The following is a 7,609-nucleotide window of genomic DNA, read 5'->3' as shown; positions in this document are numbered from 1 at the left end:
GACCTGGCTTTCTCTGTGTGCGTTCCTCGCGTGCGTGTCGGTGCGCTGCGGCTGGAGGCGCGCGTGCGTCGCAGAGGAGCAGGGGAGAGGAATTAACACCATTAGAATAATTGAATCATGAGCTTTTCTATCTTTGTTGATTCAAACGTGAAATGAAATTAACTAACACCATGACGGAGGAAGGACCCCCACGCGCCGCCCCCCCCCCCCCCCCCCCCCCCCCCCCCCCCCCCCATACCCATACCCATACAAGCATAACAAATGCATGTAATGTTACTGTATACATTTCCTCCAAATTTGCAGTAATTTTCTTTGGACCTGTTTTCTCTTTTCAAACTCTATTGATGAAAAATCCTGATTATTGTCTGTTAAAGTAGCCTTGCTTACCCTTAACCTCGACAATGTACGCAAACCCATGCCTTTCAAACAAATACACAACTCTTGATATTTTTTCTTTTCTAAATCTCAGCTTTTAATTTCATGGCCTCAGTTTGAGTTTTACTCTACGTGGGTTATACTTAGTTATTAAGCAGATTTATTGACGTTTGGCAGATTTCTCACTTTGGAAGCCTCTAATGATGGCTAAAGAAACAACCGTTGTGTCCTGTTTCTTCTCTGAGCTCTCTTCAGTCAGTAAAAGTTAGTCTGATGTTGACTCTCAGCTCTGTCACTTTCTTGCTAGCATGTGATGCCGAGGCAAGGCCGGATTATCCAATGGGCCTTATGGGCATAGGCCCAGGGGCCCACGCCCGCTTGGGGCCCACTTGGGGCCCATGTGGGGCAAACACCAGCATTTTGGACATGAAACAAAATGTACATAAAAGCCAGATAGTTATACCACAGTGTCTAGTTATTGGTACCATTGGCTGGGAAATGTTAGAAATGTTGTTTTATAGTGTATCATTCACAATTTTCAAAATGTTGTGGTGGGGAAGGGGGCCCCTGGAACACTCTGGGCCCACGGACCTGTGCACTTTTAATCAGGCCCTGCTCAGACCACCGGCACCACCACCGATCCTCACACTGCTGGTCTGTATAGTTCATTATATCAATTACAACCATTTTAAAAGGCTGCTATGTGACTAAAGTTGCAGGTTTAACATCAATATGTTGCTGCTTTATGTTTTCTTCCAGCTTTTAACGCCTTTTTTGTCCTTTTTTTTCATTTTTAAGGGCTTGAAAAGGTTGTGAAGGTGGAGAAAAGGGCATGATCTGTCGAATAAAGTTTTCAGTCTTTATGAATAAGTTTTCCATTAGATTATTTAACTATTTAAATTCTAATTTGGTCATAAATGTGGACCTTTATAGGAATAAGTAGCAATATTTTTGTTTGCATTTTTAATTTAAAGGATTACATTAGTTGTTCTTGTATGCTTTTACAATAAAGCCTGATTTAATACACTTTGTATCAGAAGTCATGTCTACATTAATATGCAGAATGAAGTCAACTTTACTACCATGTCACAGCGGGATTTTCTTTAAAACTGGCGAGACAGGAGCTAAATGTGTTGTACATTAATGTGAAGTAATGTTTTTGTGCTTTCTAACAACACATATGTAGTTTTCACCTGACGATTTTCAGTGATTTTGTGTTTAAAAGTGTAAGTGCTTGATATACAAACTTCATAGTTAAAAATTCTGCAAAAAATGAATAAATAAATAACAGATTTTTAAATATTATTATCTATTAAAAAAGAACACAGCTATTTGAAAAAAACACAGGTCTTTTCAAATTATTTCATGCATACGTATTATTTGCAGGCTGCTAAAAGAATGACTGCATGAAGCGTCTTAAATCTGATCATATAAAACTGCATTTTATACCTGAAGTGGGAACGATTTCATGTTAACTATAGGCCGATGTGCCGAACGGACGGCTGTTAGTTACGACGCATCTGGCCTTGGTGCATCCAGCTACAAAAGCCTCGTCTTCCTCTCCTCCTGCTTGCAGACTGGTTTGTTCACCTCAGACTTGCAGCCACTTTGCACCACTGCACTGCACACACCTTCCTACAAACAGAGCGCTGTTTTTCTAAGTAAAATATATTCAGGCAGTATTTTTGGATGTTTTCTCCTCTTTTTCTAACAACCCACCTTGTGGGTCTTTACATTATAAACTATGCTTACTGTAGTGGTAACCAGTAACCCCACAGTCACTCTAAATATCTCAACAGAATAGTTTTAGTCACTTTTATCATTGTGTAATTCAATTAAAACCACGAGGTTTTAGAAAATCCTCTTATGATTTTCTACTCACTTGATGACTTCAACTGTTTTTTTCATTATTAAAGGCTGCTTTCTGGATTACAGCCTGTGGTTTAAAGCCCTTTTTTATATCAGGCATCTGACTGTTCTGTAAGACCCTCCGCAGAACAAGCCCAGACTTTTTGGGGCGACAAAAACATTTTGTACATTTATTGTTTTGTGACACAGCTTTCCTACCGACCCTGAATCAGACTGAACGGTCTGGAAAATTAATGAATGTTTAGTGAAACAACAAGATTTCTGTCATCATTTTATTAAAAGTTACTTAAAATCTTGTCCTTGCAGACAGAGATCCGTCATTCACCTGCAACCCCATGAAAATGAAATGTTTTGTGTTAAAGCTCTCTACAGGCACATGTAGTTCTAATGTTTTAGTATTTTGTAGTTTTTCCTGTTTAGTCCCCTTGTGTCTTGTCTCCTGGTTAGCCTTATAGTCCATGAGTTTCACCTGTGTTCAGTTAGTTCATCTGTGTCACCTGGGTCTCGTATTGTTCAGGGTATTTATATCCCTCACTTGCAGTTTTACTTTGCTGGTCCATTGTGGGGTTTTTTTTCCCTCCTGTGTTCCTTCTGGTCATTAAAGCAGTCTTCGTTCTGTATTCCTGCCTCTTGACTCTGCATTTGGGTCCTCATTTCCGCCGCATCCTGACAAGTCATATCACAATGCAGTATGTCATGTGGTTTGGTGATTATTTATTCTTATACCCTGACATGTACGATCATAGAAATGCATCTTTTTCCATGACTTGTTGTGTTTTTACAGACATCTGTTTTCATTCGTTACTCAGGATGTTTGTGACACATCGCGGTGGATCAATACTTTATGACTTCCAATCTGATGGAAGCTGGTCATAAACTGGGTTGTGAAATGATGAGATGCTTCAGAAGACTGAGAACGACACATAAGTGAGTTATTATGTCTGTAACTCTGTTGCACTATATTGTTTTTTCTAACTGATTGTTGTTGGTGTTTTATTCCCCACCTTGTAAGGAAATTTAGAACAAATATTATAAATCAGTCAAAAACTTTATTTATAGAGCACTTTCATAAACCACAAGGTATCCAAAATGCTGTACAAGTTAATAAATAAATCAACATTAAAAGCTTGAATAAAAACAGTTAAATATACAATATATAATAGGGTTTAAAGCCCACTTAAAAAGAGGAGTTTTTAAAAGAGACTTAAAACCACTAAGTCTATGGTAATATTATCCTATATTGTGCTGCATATTGCAAACTATTTTCTAGAAACTGATGCAGAATAACTTGTCAAAGCTTACCAAAGTGCTCTGTTAAACCACTGTGGTAAAGTCGATGGAAAGAACCAAGAACAGTCCTTAAAAAGTTGCAGCAACCACAGCTTCTTAACCAAAATGTGCTTCTCTTTGTTGTATTATGACACTTTAGGTCAACTGTGCAGACCTAACCCATGTAAAGAATTGCAAATTTCCCATTTATCCCCTTGTTTCAGGAGTTTAAAACACTCTGAACTCATAATTAATGAAAAAGATTAGCATATTCTGAGAATTGAAGAAGTGAAAGCATGATCTGTTAAAACATCAGACGAGATTGCTCATAGATTGCCCAGGCTACTCCCGGAACTCAACCCTGTACCCACTAAGTAGCCTATATAGAGACTATATTAAGGACTAGGCCATCAGACGGGCGCAGAGCCAGACACACGCAGACTCCCATCATCCCCTGCGCGCTTCTGTTACAGCCGGGTTGCGTAGCTCGGTTGGCATGCAAACATTAACCACCAAATCCCCGGTGAATAGGGGTCTGGTCGGGCCTCTTTCCGGGTTAATAGAGGGGTCTGGTCGGCCCTCTGTCCGGGTTATTAGTTGGAAGAGCAGGACGCAACCGGTCTGACAGCTGACATGGAGAAAACAGCAGCCAGGTCACGTTGGAGAACTGGTTTATACTGACATTGTGCGGTAAAATTAAGCAATCTCACAATATTTCAAGTGTTTTTTATCACAAACATATATATATATATATATATATATATATATATATATATATATATATATATATATATATATATATATATATATATATAACATATTCTATGGTTTCACTAAAAGAGATGCGCGCACGTGCCTGTAAATAGGCCGGCCATGCTGTATGACGCCGCTCTCTGTAACAAAAATGTTGTGTAAGAAAGCAACAGTATGATTAGAAAGCAAAGCAGCCTACTTGTAGGCAGGAGTGAAGTCCGTGTTTGTGGCTCTCAGGCTGCTCAGAAACAGGCTGCTGAGGGCTCCATGGCACCGAGAAGTCTGGCTGGATCGATGATCGGGGCGCAGCTTCCAGAAGAGATGAAAAAACAGCGACAAAGATGGATGTTTTTACCTCAAGTTTGGTTTTACAGGCTGGTGGAGCGACAGTAGGCCCGATGGAGAGCAGAGAGAGGAAAAAACATCCAGAGCCGGTGCAAGAAAAAACCCGGATCTTTGTGCGTCTCCACGCGGAGCCACGAAAAGAAACAAAAAGAAAAGAGAAAAAAGCGTCGGTTCTGTTTCTGCTTTCAGAGGGGGAATCCCGAGGTATCACTTCAGTGTTTGCTGAGTGTTTAGAGATTTTCTCCGCGGATGAAATGGCAGCAGCAGCATCATATCGCCTGACTCATCCCGCATCAGTACCATTACCGTAAAGGAGCGTGCAGCGCCGCAACGCGACCGCACTTGTAACAGCATGAACACGGAAAAGGCTTTTATTTAACAGTAAAATTATCAGTTGTGAAATATATCTAACCTATCTATAATTATATTCTAAAGGAGACAGAAGATGAAAGAAAGAAAAGGGGATTAATATAATGTCCTGTAGACTAAATCTTTAATTTGGGAGACATCTTCATTGTTTTTATGTAACTTCGGGACTTTTACAGAAACAAACAATACCTCACTGTGCCTCCATATTGTTTATATTTTAGCTGTGTTTAATTATTCGTTATTTATTTATTTAATTAAGTTGTTGTGTGTATTTTGCGTGTAAATTTTTGTATCATAAAGACAAACAGCACGTTTGTCGTTCGTCGCTGAGCTCGTACTGCGCTTGCGCAGAACGGAATCATTGCGCAATCGCGACTGGGAATTGTAGTTTTTTTTTTGCCTAAACACGATGAACAACGCCTTTGTGTACACACGGAGTGTACATCTGTCACCTGTTGTGTTTTTGAGAGGCCATACTCTGAAATTATTTGTATATTTAGTGAAAGCTTGACTCACCACAAGAACGGTGGTTATAGACTTGGACAGACTGATTACTCACACACCAGATATAACACGTGTGGTAAAAAAAAAAAAATTAAAAAAAATAAAAAAAGATTAGACACATGTTAAGTGACCACAGACAGCCTAAACAAAAGCAGAGGGAAAAGAGAGATGCAAAGAAATAACAAATAGGGTAAAGTATAAAAATGAAAAGAAAAAAATGCTTAAAATATGAGAGAAAAGTTCTTTTAAAAACTGAGAAAGCAACTAAGAGATAGAAAAACATATATCTAGAAAAATTACCTACATTGAGCAATGAAAAAGAGGAGAAACGTTCAGAATGGAAAGCTTTAAATTTTCAAATAATAGGAAACCAAAATGTACCTTGTCTGGACACAAAATCACCCCAACAAATAACAGCACACATGCACACTAAAACTAGAAAGTGGGAGTTTTGGTTCATTCGCAGTCTAAGTGAGTGACAACATTACTTCAAAGAGATGTAGAAAAACCTAAATTACAGGAAAAGGAGAGAAAAAGAGAGATCCATTAGATTAGTTTAAAAACTGGAAATTTTTATTTCCACGCATTTCTATTTGCCTAATTTGTGGCTTTTTTATTTCTTGGATTGCTTAATATGCCATACATTTAGACAAATGTTAAGGTGTAAAGCAATAGAAAAGGAGTCCAGGCCAACATAACTGTCTGAAGTGTCAAAATTCAGCAGTTTGTATACTATTTACATACTAGAGGATGAATTATATTTACATAGATGTGTTAAAATCCCTCTTTGGAATCAATAGATTTTATCTTTTTAAAAGGTTTCAAAGACTAATAAGGCAATTCAAGTTTATTTGCATAACACCTTTCATGTAAAAGACCATACAAAATGCTTCATATAAAACATTAAAAGCATTACAGATGGTGTAAAGAAACATCAAAGAGATAAAATACACAAATGATCAAGTCTTGAACCATCCTTGAGTGGATGGGTAGTGGATTGTTATTGCCAAGAAAACAGGAAATAAATACAATAGTTTTTCTTTAAAACATGTGGACTTAAGTTGAAATAATGCAACTCTAATGAGCCAACTTAATTTGTTAGCAACGTTTTAACCATCTTAAACAAGCTGTTTGGAAAATTGTGGAAGTAGTTTAGTTTTCCAGGCTTGTAAGAAGGACTTTAATGCTCGCTATGGATGTTGGCTTCGCTTTGTTCTGTTCTCCATCCATTCTCCATCTCCATGTTGGAGAATTCATCTCTCCAGGAGACCCTGCCCCGCAGATTTTCACCCTTTTATCAGGATTTATTGAACAGCAGATGGGTGAGGAAAAAAAAGGGTCCAGACGCCTCTCTCAGGTGTGTTGTGTTGAATTTTTTTCTCCTACATCTCTTGAAGATTTCTTCAAAACTCTCAGATATTTTTCATTTGCTGCAGATGGATTCATAAGTCTGCCATTTCCTCTTTTGTCTGTCACTTAACCAGTTTTCTCTGTTTTAAGAACAAACGTCTCACATTTTCTACTAACAATGTTTATCACCTAGTTGATACCAAACTGATTCATCCTTTAAGTTGGGTAACTTTTTTGTGCTATTTTATCTAGAGCCCAGTGCTGAATGGATTAAAACAACTCCTCAGTCATCTAAAACCGAATCAAAAATGCTTAAACATGAGCCAAATGTCCACAAACTGTCATGGTTGGGACATTTTGTGTCTTAGTTTCTGTCTTATAGTTTTTCCTGTTTAGTATCTTGTTTCTTGTTTAGCTTTTGTTCCTAGTCATTTGATTCACCTGGTCTAGTTAGTTCATTCATCTCACCTATGTCTTGTTTTATCCCTGTTTATTTATACCCTTAGTTTTCTGTTCTTGGTGTGGATTCATTGTGTTTAGTTTCCCCCCCATGGTTCATGGCTCCTGAGTTCCAATGTCTGAAAATAAATCTGCTTGATTCTGCATCCCTGCCTAGTTTTCTGCATGTGGGTCCTCACCTCAGCACCTTTCCATGACACAAACAACAACCTTACCTGGGAGAACTGGTGCTCAAGATCTAAAAGACGACAGAGAAGTCAGGCTGCTTGAAGCAAAGTACAAACTAATGAGAGCTGGATTAAAAATGATCCCATAT

Source organism: Telmatherina bonti (assembly GCF_933228915.1).
Source record: "Telmatherina bonti genome assembly, chromosome: 18".
Lineage (NCBI taxonomy): Eukaryota > Metazoa > Chordata > Actinopteri > Atheriniformes > Telmatherinidae > Telmatherina > Telmatherina bonti.
The sequence above is the reverse complement of the archived record's forward strand: the minus strand, read 5'-3'. Positions refer to the sequence as shown.